Genomic DNA, 17,606 nt, shown 5'->3' on the forward strand with positions numbered 1-17,606 from the left:
CTAATTAGAAAGGATGCTGGATTTTATCAAATGCTTTCTCTGCATCTATTGAGAGGATCATGTGATCTTTATTTTTGCCTCTGTTAATATGGTGGATAACGTTTATGGACTTGCGTATGTTAAACCAGCCTTGCATCCCTGGGATGAAGCCTACTTGATCATGATGAATGACTTTTTTAATGATAAGCTGTAATCTATTGGCTAGGATTTTGTTAAGAATTTTTCCATCGGGTGGCGCCTGTGGCTCAGTCGGTAAGGCGCCAGCCCCATATACCGAGGGTGGCGGGTTCAGGCCCGGCCCCGGCCAAACTGCAACCAAAAAATAGCCGGGTGTTGTGGTGGGCGCCTGTAGTCCCAGCTGCTCGGGAGGCTGAGGCAAGAGAATCGCTTAAGCCCAGGAGTTGGAGGTTGCTGTGAGCTGTGTGAGGCCACGGCACACTACCGAGGGCCATAGAGTGAGACTCTGTCTCTACAAAAAAAAAAAAAAAAAAAAAAAAGAATTTTTCCATCTATATTCATGAGTGAGATTGGTCTGAAATTCTCCTTTTTGGTTGGGTCTTTTCCTGGTTTTGGTATCAGGGTGATGTTTGCTTCATAGAATGTGTTGGGGAAGATTCCTTCTTCCTCAGTTTTTTGGAATAATTTCTGCAGTACAGGAATAAGCTCTTCCTTGAAGGTTTGATAGAATTCTGGAGTGAAGCCATCTGGACAAGGGCATTTTTTGGTTGGAAGCTTTTTTATTGTTTCTTTGATCTCAGTGCTTGAAATTGGTCTGTTCAGGAGGTCTATTTCTTCCTGGCTAAGTCTAGGGAGAGGGTGTGATTCCAAATATTGATCTATTTCCTTCAAATTGTCAAATTTCTGGGCATAGAGTTTCTGGTAGTATTCAGAGATGATCTATTGTATCTCTGTGGGATCAGTTGTTATTTCCCCTTTATCGTTTCTGATTGACATTACTAGAGATTTTACTTTTCTATTTCTCGTTAGTCTGGCCAATGGTTTATTTATTTTATTTATTTTTTCAAAAAACCAACTCCTTGTTTCATTAATTTTCTGAATGATTCTTTTGTTTTCAATTTCATTGATCTCTGATTTGATTTTGGATATCTCTTTTCTTCTACTGAGTTTAGGCTTAGATTGTTCTTCTTTTTCCAATTCCATAAGATCTCTTGTGAGATTGTTGATGTGCTCTCTTTCTGTTTTTCGAATGTAGGCATCTAAAGTGATGAATTTTCCTCTCAAAACTGCTTTTGCAGTATCCCACAGGTTTTGGTAGCTTGTGTCTTCATTGTTGTTATGCTCAAGGAAGTTAATGATTTCCTGTTTTATTTCTTCCTGCACTCATCTGTTATTCAACAGAAGATTGTTTAATTTCCATGCCTTTGGGTGGGGTTGAGCATTTTTGTTAGAGTTGAGTTCCACCTTTAGTGCCTTATGGTCTGAAAAGATACAAGGTAAATTTCAATTCTTTTGATTCTGTTGATATTTGTTTTGTGTCCCAGGATATGATCAATTTTGGAGAATGTTCCATCGGGTGATGAGAAGAATGTATGTTTTTTATCTTTGGGGTGGAGTGTTCTATATGCGTCTATCAAGCATAGTTGTTCTAGGGTCTCATTTAAATCTCTTATATCTTTGTTTAATTTCTGTTTAGAGGATCTGTCCAGCTCTGTAATAGGAGTGTTAAAGTCCCCTGTGATTATGGTATTATCAGATATCATATTGCTCAGACTGAGTAAGGTCTGTTTCAAGAATCTGGGAGCATTTAAATTGGGTGCATAAATATTTAGAATTGAAATGTCTTCTTGTTGTAGTTCTCCCTTGACCAATATAAAGTGACCATCTTTGTCTTTTTTGACTTTAGTTGCTTTAAATCCACATGTATCTGAAAATAAGATTGCAACTTCTCTTTTCTTGTGAATGCCATTTGCCAGAAAAATTGTCTTCCAACCCTTGACTCAGAGCTTTAATTTGTCTTTTGAAGCCAGGTGTGTTTCTTGCAGACAGCAAATGGATGGCTTGTGTTTTTTAATCCAGTCAACCAATCTATGTCTCTTCAGTTGGGAATTCAAGCCATTAACATTTATTGAGATAATTGATAAGTGTGGTAGTATTCTATTCGTCTTATTTTGTGAGAGTCCATTGCTTAGTTTTATTTTTTGCATCACTGTGGAGGTTAGGTTCTGTCCTTTGATTTCTGAGTTCTTCTTACTTTGCTGCTGATCCATTGTGGTGGTCAGTGTGCAGAACAGGTTGGAGTATTTCCTGTAGAGCTGGTCTTGTTGTGGCGAATTTCCTCAATGTTTGTATATCCGTAAATGATTTGATTTCTCCGTCAATTTTGAAGCTTAGCTTAGCAGGGCACAGAATTCTGGCTGGAAATTGTTCTGTTTAAGTAGATTAAAGGTAGATGACCATTGTCTTCTTGCTTGGAAAGTTTCATTAGAGAAGTCTGCGGTCACTCTGATGGATTTGCCCCTGTAGGTCAATTGGCGCTTACTCCTGGCAGCTTGCAGAATCTTTTCTTTTGTCTTGACTTTGGACAGGTTCATCACAATGTGTCTTGGAGAAGCTCGGTTAGAGTTGAGGCGACCTGGGGTCCGATATCCCTCTGAAAGCAGTGTGTCAGAATCTTTGGTGATGTTTGGGAAATTTTCTTTTATAATATTCTCTAGTATGGCTTCCCTTCTTCTGGGGCATTCTTCTTCCCCTTCTGGAATTCCTATAACTCTTATGTTGGAATGCTTTATAAAGTCCCATAATTCTGACAGTGAACTGTCTGCTTTCTCTCTCTTCTTTTCTGCCTCTTTTACTGTCTGAGTTATCTCAAGAACTTTGTCTTCTACCTCTGAAATTCTTTCTTCTGCATGGTCTAACCTGTTGCTGATACTTTCCATTGCATCTTTAAGTTCCCTAATTGACTGTTTCAGTTCCTTCAGCTCTGCTATATCCTTTTTATATTCTTCATATCGTTCATCTCTTATTTGGTTCTGTTTTTTTGATTTCTTTTTGGTTATTTTCCACTTTATTAGCAATTTCCTTCATTGTTTCCATGATATCTTTCATTGTTTTCATCATGTGTATTCTAAATTCCCTTTCTGTCATTCCTAACATTTCTTTACAGGTGGAATCATCTGCAGTAGCTACCTCATGGTCCCTTGGTGGGGTTGTTCTAGACTGGTTCTTCGTGTTGCCTGGAGTTTTCTGCTGATTCTTCCTCATGAGTGATTTCTTTTATCTGTTTCCTTGCCCTAATTTTCCTTTCACTTCTTCTTGCTCTTTAAGTTCTTGTGCCTGTGGACTAAGGGTTACAGGACCAGAAGGGTGAGAAGGTTGAAGAGCAAAAAAGGGGTGAAAGAAAGGAGGACCGAGTGATAAGAAAAAAAAAGAAAGATAGAGAAAGGAGAGGGGTTGGGTATAAGGAATATTGACAAAAAGAAGAGAGGCACAGAAAGAGGGAGACAGGGCAATATAGGTGTACAGTAGGGTACTTTGACACAACCTTAAAAAAACCCCACCTTCTGGGAGTGCCCAGTTTGGTGGTTCCCTTGAGGTCAGCAGCTCTTTGCTAATCTGATCAGACACAGTACCCCACCTCCACCAAGTAGAGAGGAAAGACAAAAATGCTATAAAGCAAACCAAAACAAGCAAACAGAAAACTTTACGGGGAAAAAATTGGGTGAAAAACCAAATGATAGCGGTAGAAACACTAGCAAAAATGAAGTTCTAGTTATCAAAAAAGGCAGCAATGGGAAATTATAATTAAACTAGAAAAAGTGAGAAAGAAAAAGGGATCTGTATGGAAAAGATTGAAATTAAAAAACAAAAGAACATCAACAATGTCAAAATAAACAAAAAAAAAACCAACCAAACAAAAAAAAATACACAACCAAAAACAAAGCAGTTTGTATATGTTATTGAATATTGTCTGGGCAACACGTGGTCTTCTGGGGTATGAGATGTTAATCACAGTTCTGATACGACTGGAGGCTGCTGATTTCTCAAACCTCAGCAGGTGGACACCCTAAATCTCTCTTCAGCCCACTTAAAAGGCACTTTGAACTTGTAAACTTGCTGAGCAGAAGCTTTCCCAGCTTTCTCACTGGAATCACTGCTGAAGTGGCTATCCACTTACCCAGTGTGCCAAAACCGGTCTCACTCTGCCCCTGAGAGTTAGGGCTGCAAGGCGGCTCAGACCCCACCCTTAGGCTACTCGGTTCCTGGGTTACCAGCTCCCACCCATTTCTAGCTCTGCGACCCTGAGGGCGGAGCTTGCCGGGGCAGATCACTGACAATGGTTCCGTGTGACCCACCACCAAACACTATTAGCTCCGTCTGGCTCAGCGGCTCAGACTGGGGCCCTAGACAATGGCCAAAGTTCTCCGCACTCCTGCTCAGGCCCTCCCCAAGGCAGTTCAACTCAGTGCCAAGTTCAAGGACACCAAAACAGTTCACAGGTAAGGCTTTCTGGTTTGCAGTCTTGCTGCTACTGAAGTTACAGTTGTGGGCGGGTTTAGACGGATTGAACGCACGCGACCACTTGCCGGTTTTCCACTGTTTTAGTCCTCCTCTTGGGGTCCAGAAGTCTCTCACTGACTCCCTGTATCCTCATAGGAGTGATGATAGGCAGATCCCACCAGCCAGAGATGCCTGGAGTCCTATCTCCCCAGATTCACGTTGCCCAGATGCAAGGAAGCTGTTACTCGGCCGCCATCTTGCTCCGCCTCTCATGAGTGATTTCTTTTATCTGTTTCCTTGCCCTAATTTTCCTTTCACTTCCTCTTGCTCTTTAAGTTCTTGTGCCTGTGGACTAAGGGTTAGATGAGTCCTTTTGGTATAGGACCAGAAGGGTGAGAAGGTTGAAGAGCAAGAAAGGGATGAAAGAAAGGAGGACCAAGTGTAAAGAAAAAAAAAATAGAAAAAGGAGAGGGGATGGGTAAAAAGAATATTGATAAAAAGAAGAGAGGCACAGAAATAGGGAGACAGAGCAATATAGGTGTACAGTAGGGTACTTTGACACAACCTTAAAAAAAAAAACCACCTTCTGTTGGTGCCCAGTTGGGTGGTTCCCTTGAGGTCAGCAGCTCTTTGCTAACCTGATCAGACACAGTACCCCACCTCCACCAAATAGAGAGGAAAGACAAAAATGCAATGAATCAAACAAAAGCAAGCAAACAGAAAACTTTATGGGATAAAATTGGGTGAAAAACCAAATAATAATGGTAGAAACAGTAGCAAAAATGAAGTTCTAGTTATTTAAAAAGGCAGCAATGGGAAATTATAATTAAACTAGAAAAATTGGGAAAGAAAAAAGATCTGTATGGAAAAGGTTGAAATTAAAAAACAAAACAACATCAACAACATCAAAATAAACAAAAAAACAACCAAACAAAAAAAAAAAAAAAAAAAAAAAACAAAGCAAAACACACAACCAAAAACAAAGCAGTATGTATATATTGTTGAATATTGTCTGGACAACACGTGGTCTTCTGGGGTATGAGATGTTAATCACAGTTCTGATACGACTGGAGGCTGCTGATTTCTCAAACCCCAGCAGGTGGACACCCTAAATCTCTCTTCAGCGCTCTTAAAAGGCACTTTGAGCTTGTAAACTTGCTGAGCAGAAGATTTCCCAGGAAAGTGCTGAAGTGGCTATCCACTTACCCAGTGTGCCAAAACCGGTCTCACTCTGCCCCTGAGGGTTAGGGCTGCAAAGCGGCTCAGACCCAACCCTTAGGCTACTCAGCTGATAGGTTACCAGCTCCCACCTGGTTCTTGCTCTGCGACCCTGAGGGTGGAGCTTGCCAGGGCAGATCACTCACAATGGCTCCCTGCAGCCCAGCCAAACACTATTAGCTCCGTCTGGCTCAGCGGCTCAGACTGGGGCCCTAGACAACGGCCAAAGTTCTCTGCACTCCTGCTCAGGCTCTCCCCAAGGCAGTTCAACTGAGTGCCAATTCTGGTTTACAGTCTCGCTGCTACTGAACTTACAGTTGCAGGTGGGTTTAGACCAATTGAACACATGCGACCACTTGCCGGTTTTCCACTGTTTTAGTCCTGGGGTCCAAAAGTCTCTCGCTGACTCCCTGTATCCTCACAGGGGTGATGATAGGCAGATCCCACCTGCCAGAGATGCCTTGAGTCCTATCTCCCCAGACTCACGGTGCCCAGATGCAAGGAAGCTGTTACTCGGCCGCCATCTTGCTCTCTCTCCTTGCCTATCATTCTTGCATAGGAGCCATGCTAATCTTCTCTGTATCTGTCCCACATTAGAATATATGCTGCAAAGGGAGTGCCCTAGCGACTTTAGAGACTGCCCTCTTACTTAAAGAACTATATAATACAAATACAAATAGGACAAGATAATGTTGAAGGAAAAGGAATTGTTCATTCCAGGGTTGTCACCTGCCCTCCCCCCATGGGCAAGATCAACAGCTCTGCATTGTTTAGCTCACATATAATTGAAAGTAATTAATTTGCATGCTTGCTTCCCAGTCCTAATTGCCCTATACCAGACCACTTCACTTATTCACATCTATCGAGACCCTGTAAGCATTGGAGTTTAGCTTGAGGCTCTCATTTTATATATAAATAAACTGTGGTTTAGAAGAAAGATATGTACTTGAGATCATAATTTAAAATGTGAGAACAATATTTGTTAAACACTCATGCTAAGTCCCGTTTCAAACTCTTCACATCTCTTAACTAATGTAATCCAAAAAATCCCAGGAAAAGAAAACAAAAGCTTTGGACAGTGCAGGCTCAATTTCATGCAGCCAGTTTGAGGCAGAGTCAGACAGGTCTAGGATGGCTTAGCTCTAAGCCCTTTGCTCCTTCCCACTATAAGAAACCACCTTAGGCAGTGGCCGGAGTCTTATATAAGTGGGGACATCTCACTTATATAAGAAACAAGGCTCGGATTTTCTTTTTCTCACATCAGGTGCTCCTCCAGCTTTAGTTCAGACTCCTGATTTTACAGTCTTCCAGTAGGCCCTCAGGACAGATTTCCCAAAAGATGGCACTCAGACTCCCAGCTGGAGAAGCACCTTACCCCCCTCTCAGCCCACTATGTATCAGCAGGGCCACAGAAATAGGCCTGTGCAGTTGGTGCACTGTAGGGGTATACACAGATAAGGGGATAAGTCAGGGCTAAGACCCAGCCTACTGTGGTCCTATGAGTCAAAAGGGAGCTGTGTGTCCCTAAGAAAAGGGGGCATCCTTTTTTTGAGTTCTACAAAGGCATCATATTCAGCAGTGGTCCTGTCTTTGAGGTGCAGCTGAGTAAACTCCTGGAGGAGGTACCTGTGATATAACTTAGCTAGGTTGGTAATCACCTTCTCTCCTCCCAGTCACAGTGATTGGTTGGAGAATGAACACATAAGTCATGTCAGGCCATTCTTAGTCAGAAAGATTGGTTTAGGAGGCTTTTGTTTGATGGCTATGTGCCGGGAGCCAAAACATATCACAAAAATGCCCCTTGCTATCTTGATTTTACGAGCAAACTATTCTCAGGAATTCAACCATAAACAGCAACGGTACTTTCCCCTTGCGTATCTCCTCAAAAATGCACCCCCCCACCTTAGGGTCCTTCTAGTAATTTTCCAGAAACTAGCCCCCTCCCCACCCTGTTAGGAATAGCCCTTAGTTACTTCCTCGTTTGTGTGCTTATAAGTCCAGCTGAAAAATAAACTTGATGGAGCTTGATCAGACTCTTGATCAGCTCTCATTCTTTCGTGTCTCTTGTCCCCTCATTCGACTGACCCCTTTGTTTCCCAGGTCCCCGTTGAATTCCCCGCGGGCCGGAGCAATTGGCGCCCAAACGTGGGGCAAGGGGGTGTCATCGAACGTTGCTGCCAGTAAGGGTACCCTTATCATTGGATTGCCGCAACACCAAGGTTGTGAGTGAAAATCCGCACTGTGATCGCCACACCACGAGAAGGACGTGAGTGAAGATCCGCACTGAGATGGCCGCAGAATTGCCCACCTGCGAGTCTGATCCATCAAGGTAAGAGAAAGCAACGAGTTTATGGGACAAACGTTAAGTAAACATGACTTGTTTATTCAGGGACTCAAGGAGTCCCTCAAGACACGAGGAATTAGGATTAAAAAAAAAGATCTCTATAAATTTTTTGTTTTTATTGGTGATATCTGTCCTTGGTTCCCCCAAGAAGGCACTATTGATGTTCTGAGATGGACTAGAATTGGTGATTGTCTAAAAGATTATTATAGAACATTCGGCCCTGAAAAAATCCCCGTTCAGGCATTTTCCTACTGGAACTTGATCTATGATATTTTAAAAACTTACAACCAATGGCCTGATATCCAAGAAGTTGTTAAAGAAGGAGAAAAGGCGCTTAAAGAACACTCCAGACCACCCTCAGCCTGCCCTTCTGTTTCTGTTCCTATGCCTGAGCTCGACTCCCTCTCCCCCGAAGAAACAGCCACCTGGGAAGAGGAGGCCACTAAGTATCACAATTCTGACTGGCCTCCCTTCCCTTCCATCCTAAATCATCCCCCTTCCTATGCTTCTGCCCCTCCATTTTGTGCTCCGATTCTAGGCGTAGACACTCCAATTGAAAATGTCAAACGCAAATTATGTCAAGAGGTCTCCTCCCTTAAGGACTTACTCCAAACAAGGAAGGAACATTTAAAACTCATTCAAGAGTTATGTGCTTTAGAGTTGGAGCTAAAAATCCCCCCCCACCCCAACGTTTCATAAACATAGCTCAAAACAAAAACCTTTAAAGGTGCTGCACGCCTTTCCTGTAACTAAGATAAAAGGGAATCCCCCTCCCGAATCAGAACCAAAACCCCCCTCTAATGGGGACGAACACCCCCCGGCATCATTGATAACGATTACGCCAGAGAAATTAAAATACTTGCTTCTGCCTCCCTCGGCCCTATAACCATTCACCCAGGCCAAAGAATAGCTCAGCTAAAATTACTTCCCCTCTTACCCTCCAACCATCCTTATTCTCTAAAAACCCAGGGTACTCATAACCTCGGTTCCTCTGACGCTTATTGGGTCAGACAAATCACACAAGAAAACCCCCTCCTTAAGCTACAATTAAACAGCAAAACTTTTGAAGGATTACTTGACACTGGGGCAGACGCCACAGTAATCGCCAGTAAATACTGGCCCCCTTCCTGGCCCCTCACTACTTCCCTAACCCATCTCCAGGGTATTGGCCAAACCTCCAACCCCCAACAGAGTGCTGAAATCCTCAAATGGACAGACGAGGAAGGCAACACTGGTACTGTCCAACCTTATGTTGTGCCTGGCCTCCCAGTCAATCTCTGGGGCAGAGACATCCTTGCCCAACTAAGACTAATTATGTGCAGTCCGAACGAAACCATCACCCACCAAATGTTAAAACAAGGGTTTCGCGCTGGTCAGGGATTAGGGAAATATTCCCAAGGAATAAAAGAGCCCATTCAAATAACCTCAAATCTTAACCGCACTGGACTAGGCATAGAAAATTTACCCTGACGGCTATTGACCTTCCTGTACCCCATGCTGATAAGATTACTTGGAAATCCAATGAACCGGTGTGGGTTGATCAATGGCCGTTAACTACAGAAAAATTAACTGCAGCAGCAACGTTAGTACAGGAACAGCTTGCTGCTGGCCATATTGAACCTACTACTTCCCCTTGGAATACTCCTATTTTTGTCATAAAAAAGAAATCCAGCAAATGGAGACTACTGCAAGATTTAAGAGAAATAAATAAAACAATGCTTTCCATGGGAGCTTTACAACCAGGTCTGCCTACTCCTGTGGCTATCCCTGCTGGATTTTATAGATTATAATTGACCTCAAAGATTGCTTCTTTACCATTCCCTTACATCCCGAAGACAAGGCACGCTTTGCATTTAGCTTACCAGTAACTAATTTCAAAGGACCCATGCCTCGCTTCCATTGGAAAGTTCTACCTCAAGGCATGGCTAACAGCCCAACACTGTGCCAAAAGTTTATAGTCCAAATTATTGACCCTTTTCGAACATTATGGCCTACTATCTATATAATTCACTACATGGATGACATTCTTTTAGCAGGAGCAGATGCTTCCCAAGTACTCCTATGTAGTCAGCAACTCTCACAGAGATTAATAGACCGAGGCCTCCAAATTGCCCCAGATAAAATTCAATTAAAAGACCCCTATTTTTATTTAGGATTTGAGCTCCACCATCAGAAAATCACCACACAAAAACTCCAATTAAGAACCAGCCATTTAAAAACCTTAAATGATTTTCAAAAACTTTTAGGCGATATTAATTGGATTAGACCTTATCTCAAACTTACCACTGGAGACCTCAAGCCCCTCTTCAACATTCTTAAAGGTGATCCTAACCCCTCCTCCCCCCGCTCCTTAACTCCTGCAGCGATAACAGCCCTAAAAACTGTCGAGGTGGCCATTCAGAACCAAGGAGTCACTTTTATCTCTTATGACAAACCCTTCTCATTCATTATCTGTGCCACACCTCATACCCCTACTGGAGTATTTTGGCAACATGGTCCTCTCTTATGGACCCACCTTCCTGCTTCCCCTTCCAAGATTCTCTTCCCTTATTCTACCTTAGTTGCCAACCTCATCGGTTTAGGACGCGAACAAAATCGTCAGTTCTTTGGCAAGGATCCTGACGGGTTAATATTACCCTATACAAAAGACCAGCTAAACTGGCTCTTACAAACCACAGATGAGTGGCCAATTGCCTGTTTATCTTTTTCCGGTGTGACTGACAATCATTACCCTGCCGACAAATTACTCCAATTCAGCAAAATTCACCCTTTTATTTTTCCAAGAATAACTTCCCCTCAACCACTTCCTGAGGCATGCCTTGTGTTTACCGATGGCTCCTCTAATGGTCTTGCTGCCTACACCATAGACGGACAAACCACCACTGTCCAATCTCCTTTTAAATCAGCACAACTTGTAGAACTTTATGCAGTAATTCAAGTCTTCTTAACCTTAACTAATCATCCTTTTAATCTATATACTGATAGCGCTTACATTGCTCATGCAGTTCCTCTCCTTGAGACAATTCCCTATATTAAACCCTCCACCAATGCCACCCCCCTTTTTATCCACCTCCAAAAATTAATCAACTCCAGAAATTACCCCTTTTATCTTGAACACCTTCGCGCCCATTCTCATCTGCCCGGTCCTCTCGCCAAAGGAAATGCTTGTGCTGATGCGGCCGCATGCCTCACCTTCCCTATTTCTGTAAACCCTATTGCAGAAGCCCAGCGATGCCATGCCCTACATCATTTAAATGCCCAAACCCTACGGCTAGCTTTTAAAATTACTCGGGAACAAGCACGACAAATTGTTAAACAATGCCCAGCCTGTGTCACCCTACTACCCTCCCCTCATATAGGTGTTAATCCCAGAGGTCTGATTCCTAATGATATATGGCAAATGGATATTACACACATCCCTGAATTTGGCAATCTCAAGTACTTGCACGTAACTATAGACACCTTCAGTGGATTTATATTTGCTACCTCCATACTGGAGAAGCCTCCAAAAACGTTATTGCCCATGTCCTTAATTGTCTCTCAGTCATGGGCAGACCTAAAATCATCAAAACTGACAATGGCCCCGGATACACCGGAAAAAACTTTCAGGAGTTTTGCCACCAAATGCACATTAAACATATTACTGGCACACCTTATAATCCTCAGGGACAAGGCATTGTTGAACGTGCTCATCAAACCTTTAAAAATACCTTTCACAAATTAAAAAAGGGAGAATTATACCCCACGAAAGGATCCCCAAGAAACATTCTTCATCATGCCCTATTTGTCCTTAATTTTTTAAATACGGATGCCCAGGGCAAGTCTGCCGCTGACCGCCTTTGGCACCCAGAAACAAATAACAATTATGCCACAGTCCTATCGAAGGATCCACTCACCTCAAAATGGAATGGCCCAGACCCAGTTCTTATCTGGGGCCGAGGATCTGTATGCCTACTTGATACCAAAGAAAATGCAGCCAGATGGCTGCCTGAAAGATTAGTAAAACAAATTGATAACAATTCTAAAATCCAGGGAGAAAAACCTCCCTGAGATTATCTTTCTCCTTTCCCTTCCAGAACCACGGATTTCCATCCATGATGCTGCCTTATCTCCTGATCTTCTGCCTCCCGGCACTGGGCCAACCTGTTTCAGCGGTTACCAAGCCCTTCGCTTGGTGCTTCTATTTAACCGAAAATTCAACTGATGAAAACACAGATTGACAAACTTCATAAGTTTAGCTTAGATTTACAAAAACAAAAATTTTCTTCTGAGGCAAACGAGTGGTGGAAATCCTCCATGTACTCCTTACTCATGCCCCTTGCAGGTCCCCTTATTAGCTTGCTATTAATAATCACCCTTGGGGCGGCGCCTGTGGCTCAAGGGGTAGGGTGCTGGTCCCATATGCCGGAGGTGGTGGGTTCAAACCCAGCCCCGGCAAAAAAAAAAAATAATAATAATCACCCTTGGACCCATTATTCTTAACAAAATCATGAATTTTATCAAATCACAGATTGACTCTCTGTCATCAAAACCCATTCAAGTTCATTATCATAGACTCGACCTTGCAGACCGGGGCCTTGCGGAACCTAACAACGAAGATATTCCTCCGGGAACCGCGTAAGCACTCAGAGCTATGCATGTTGACTCACCATCATATGTGAGTACAACCTGGGTACCTTTTTACGGGGTGCGATAAAGACACTGCAGAGGGAAGGCATAAACAGCCTCTCTGAGTCCCTTGGAAGCAAACCTGATTTGCATAGAGGTTAGCGTCGTAAAAATTTCTCCTCTCCTTCCCAAAAGACGCTCAAACTTATCATGCGGTCATTTTGCCTGCAGGAGGAATCAGGTCAATACTTCCCCCCAAAAGGTTAATGCCCTCTCTTCTATGCCGACAACTGACAGACCCCAACAATTTAAAAAACTAAAAGGGAGGAGATGCCGGGAGCCAAAACGTATCACAAAAATGCCCCTTGCTATCTTGATTTTACGAGCAAACTATTCTCAGGAATTCAACCATAAACAGCAACGGTACTTTCCCCTTGCATATCTCCTCAAAAATGCACCCCCTGCCTTAGGGTCCTTCTAGTAATTTTCCAGAAACTAGCCCCCTCCCCGCCCTGTTAGGAATAGCCCTTAGTTACTTCCTCGTTTGTGTGCTTATAAGTCCAGCTGAAAAATAAACTCGACAGAGCTTGATCAGACTCTTGACTTGCTCTCATTCTTTTGTGTCTCTTGTCCCCTCATTCGACTGACCCCTTTGTTTCCCAGGTCCCCGTTGAATTCCCCGCGGGAGATACCTGTGATATAACTTAGCTAGGTTGGTAATCACCTTCTCTCCTCCCAGTCACAGTGATTGGTTGGAGAATGAACACATAAGTCACGTCAGGCCATTCTTAGTCAGAAAGATTGGTTTAGGAGGCTTTTGTTTGATGGCTATGGACCACTTTCCTGGTAGAGGTGAGGGCTGGAATTGCTACAACCATATTGAAACTAGATGCGGCCGGGCAATGAAGCTAATTCCAAGCAAAAAATGGTCAAGAAATAGAGAAAGAAAATTCTATCTGGTAACTTTACTGGGCCTTTGGTCAATTTATACCTGGAACTCAAATCTGCTTCTGAACTGTGGTGTAACATAAACCGATAAATTCTCTCTTTAGCTTGAGAAAGACTGACTGTAAGTTGTCACCCAAAAAAGAGCACATGTGCTATTCCACGCGTACCCAGCAGGTGCGCCCCCCGGTCCCTTCCTGCCTGTATATTTTCACCATGGCACTTATCCTCTCACACGACATTCCATATTTAGTTTATTGTTTGTTCACCTCCACTCCCCAGCACTGCTGAAAGGCAGGCTCTAGGATGGCAAGGAATTTTACCTGTTTTCTTCACAGTTGGATTCCCAGCCCCTAAAAGGAGTTCATAGCACACAGCATGTATTCAGTAAAGATTTGTTGAATGATACGCCTCCTCAGTGGATGACTGAGGATTACTAAGACTTCATAAGCATAAGTGAAAATCTTCACACTTCTAGAGTTAACCCAGGCTTCTAATAAGATGAATGGCTGTGTGTCTATGCTTGGCTAAGTTATGAAGCTCCCATGTGCACACGCACACACAGATTATTGGCATTTGTGATCTCAGGGAGAGTACTTTGTTATTATGACCTCACCAAGACCATCTTAAGCTGGTGATGCTTTTCAATTGGAAATATGTGAAGATATATTTTATATATTTTAAATACGTTTATGGAATAACTGTTAGATTTTATTTTTTTACAATTCAATAGTTTTTAGTTTATTCACAGAATTGAGCAACTATCACCATAATCTAATTCCATAGCATTTTTATCACCCCCAAAAGAAACCCCACACCCATTGGCAGTCACTCCACATTCTTCCCTCCCACAGCCCCTAAACCACTTTCTATTTGTGTGAATTTGCCTCTTCTGGACATTTCATATAAACAGGTCATACAATATGTGGCCCTTTGTGATTGACTTCTCTCATTTAGCATAACTTTTTTTCAAAAGCTTACTTTTTTTTTTATTAAATCATAGTTGTGTACATTAATGCAATCATGGGGTACAATGTGCTGGTTTTATATATAATTTGAAATATTTTCATCCAACTGGTTAGCATAGCCTTCACTGCCTTTTCTTAGTTATTGTGTTAAAACTTTTATATTCTACACTTAATAAATTTAACATGTACCCTTGTAAAATGCACCACAGGTGTGGTCCCACCAATTGCCCTCCCTCCACCCATCCTCCTCCCTCCCCTCCTTCTCCTCTTTCCCCTTCTTCTTGGGTTATAGTTGGGTTATAGTTTTCATGTGAAAGCTATAAATTAGTTTCATAGTAGGGCTGAGTACATTGGATACGTTTTCTTCCATTCTCAAGATACTTTGCTAAGAAGAATGTGTTCCAGCTACATCCATGTAAACATAAAAGAGGTAAAGTCTCCATCTTTCTTTAAGGCTGCGTAATATTCCATGGTGTACATATACCACAATTTATTAATCCATTCATGGGTGGATGGGCACTCGGGCTTCTTCCATGACTTAGCAATTATGAATTGGGCTGCAATAAACATTCTGGTACATATATCTTTGTTATAAAGTGATTTTTTGTCTTCTGGATATATAACCTAGGAGAGGAATTGAAAGATTGAATGGCAGGTCTATTTTTAAATCCCTCCGTGATCTCCAAACATAAGGAACATATTAGTTTGCATTCCCACCAGCAGTGCAAAAGTGTTCCCTTTTCTCCACATCCATGCCAACATCTCTGGTTTTGGGATTTCATGATTTGGGCTAATCTTACTGGGGTTAGATGATATCTCAAAGTGGTTTTGATTTGCATTTCTCTGATGATTAAGGATGATGAGCATTTTTTCATATGTCTGTAGGCTGTGCACCTGTCTTCTTCAGAGAAGTTTCTCTTCAAGTCCCTTGCCCACCCTGAGATGGGATCACTCGTTCTTTTCTTGCTAATACGTTTGAGTTCTCTGTGGATTCTGGTTATTAAACTTTTGTCAGAGGCATAACCTGCAAATATCTTCTCCCATTCTGAGGGCTGTCTGCTTGCTTTACTTACTGTGTTTTTGGTTGTGCAGAAGCTTTTTAGTTTGATGAGGTCCCAGTAGTGTATTTTTGATGCTGCTTCAATTGCCAGGCAGTGCTCCTCATAAAATATTCGCCCAGGCTGATTTCTTCAAGAGTTTTCCCTGCATTTTCTTCTAGTATTTTTATAGTTTCATGTTTTAAGTTTAAATCTTTAATCCAGTGAGAGTCTATCTTAGTTAATGGTGAAAGATGTGGGTCCAGTTTCAGTCTTCTACAGGTCACCAGCCCATTCACCCAGCACCATTTGTTAAATAGGGAATCTTTTCCTAACTGAATGTTTTTCATTGGCTTACCAAAGATCAAATAACAGTAAGTAGCTGGGTTCATCTCTTGGTTCTCTATTCTGTTCCACATCCATGCCAACATCTCTGGCACGGTTTTTGTGCCAGTACCATGCTGTTTTGATCACTATCAATTTATAGTATAATCTGAGGTGACTGTTAGATTTTACTTTTTTTGGTAGATCTGCTATCTATAACTTTTTCAATTTTTACTTTGTTCATCTCCACTAATTTTCAATCATAGGTATTTTTCCTCTTAAAACTATAAATGAATTAGGAGAAGAAGGTGTGTCATGGTGACTTTTATCTCTTACATGTGCCATAGATGGAAAAAGGTTATAAACTTCCCCCTTTCTAGGATTTTCTCATCCATGTTTTCTTTTCCTTCTTTTAGTTCCCAGGATAATACTGCAGGATCCGGCACTTATTCCAACAGGGTTCTGCATGGCTCCATCGGTCTGGTATTTCCAATTTATCTATCATCTCTATCATGGAATCTGAGACTTTGGTCTCATTTCCTAAGAGTAACTTGCCCAGAGCACCCTCAGGAGATGGCAGCTGCTAGTTAGCAGAGGCTAACTATAGGCTTTGAAAGAATGACCATTTTCCATGTGCCTGTCATCTTGTCTGAAAGCTCATTAGTAAGAGATTTATCTTTTGGGTTGACAAACCTTTTGAATGTTTGCGAGCAGCAAAGGAAGTAAAAAAGACAGGAGAGTGAGGAGGAGATGGAGAGGGCCAGGGGTCCACCCCACCCACGGCCCCTTTCTTCCTTGTTCCTTCTTCCAGCCAGAACCCAGGAGCTGCTCATAGCCTGCTCAGGTGAAAGGTGGGTGTTCTCTGCGTTTACCAGCTGGCAGTGCAATGTGGATGAAGCAAGTGGCCGTCCACATAGCCTGAACTTGCAGGCCGACCCCCGTGCCTCCTCCTCACTGGGGGCCTGCCCTCTGAGGAAGGTGAATGTGGTCACACCAAAGCCAGGCTTTCCATAATTATCAAGTTCATGTTGTTTTTTCTTACATTGCCATACAAATTCATGGCCCACGGGGTCCTATGTCTGTTGGAGGCAAAATTACCTTCTCATAACTTGTGCACCCATTCACAAGGCAGCCCTAGCCTCACAAGGAAAAGAGAATAGCATAAGGCCACATAGGTTGTTAGTGGTGGGATGTGTGGGGGCCAGGAAACCTGCACCCAGGGCCCATCAGTTTGACCCCACTGCCCCCACTGTGACTGTCATCTCTCCTTGTAAGCAGAGAAATGCTCACAATTAGATAAAACAGCTCATTCATCACTGCTCAAAGGGTGGCAGGCCTGTCACCTGCATCCTTCCTCTGCTGTAAGCAAGACCACTGCTGGGGAGGGGGAGGCAGAGACAGAGAGGAAGGGAACAGAGAAACACCTGGGTTTATTTCTGAGTCTCATTTCTCCCCTTTTGCCACTACTGACTGGAACACAGTGACCGTCTATTTATCCAACTGTTTATTAAAAGAATTTATGGTCCACATCAGCCTAGTGGGGACCCTACTGGCAAATGTTCCCTTGGCCAAAGGAAAAACAAGTGGGTGGCTGAGGGGAAGCTATGGACTGTGGAGGGTAGAAGAGAGCTAATGGGGGCCGGAGGCTCATCTGACTTTTCTTCCTCTTATCCTCAGACACTGTATGGGCAAAGCCCAGGTTTC

The 17,606-nt window shown here is 42.7% G+C and overlaps 1 pseudogene; it reads right to left on the reverse strand.

The window, feature by feature from the left end:
• Positions 1-6,176: 6,176 nt before the first annotated feature.
• On the reverse strand, positions 6,177-6,296 carry LOC128586994 (uncharacterized; annotated as a pseudogene).
• Positions 6,297-17,606: the final 11,310 nt, after the last annotated feature.

This window comes from Nycticebus coucang, chromosome 5, assembly GCF_027406575.1.
Source record: "Nycticebus coucang isolate mNycCou1 chromosome 5, mNycCou1.pri, whole genome shotgun sequence".
Lineage (NCBI taxonomy): Eukaryota > Metazoa > Chordata > Mammalia > Primates > Lorisidae > Nycticebus > Nycticebus coucang.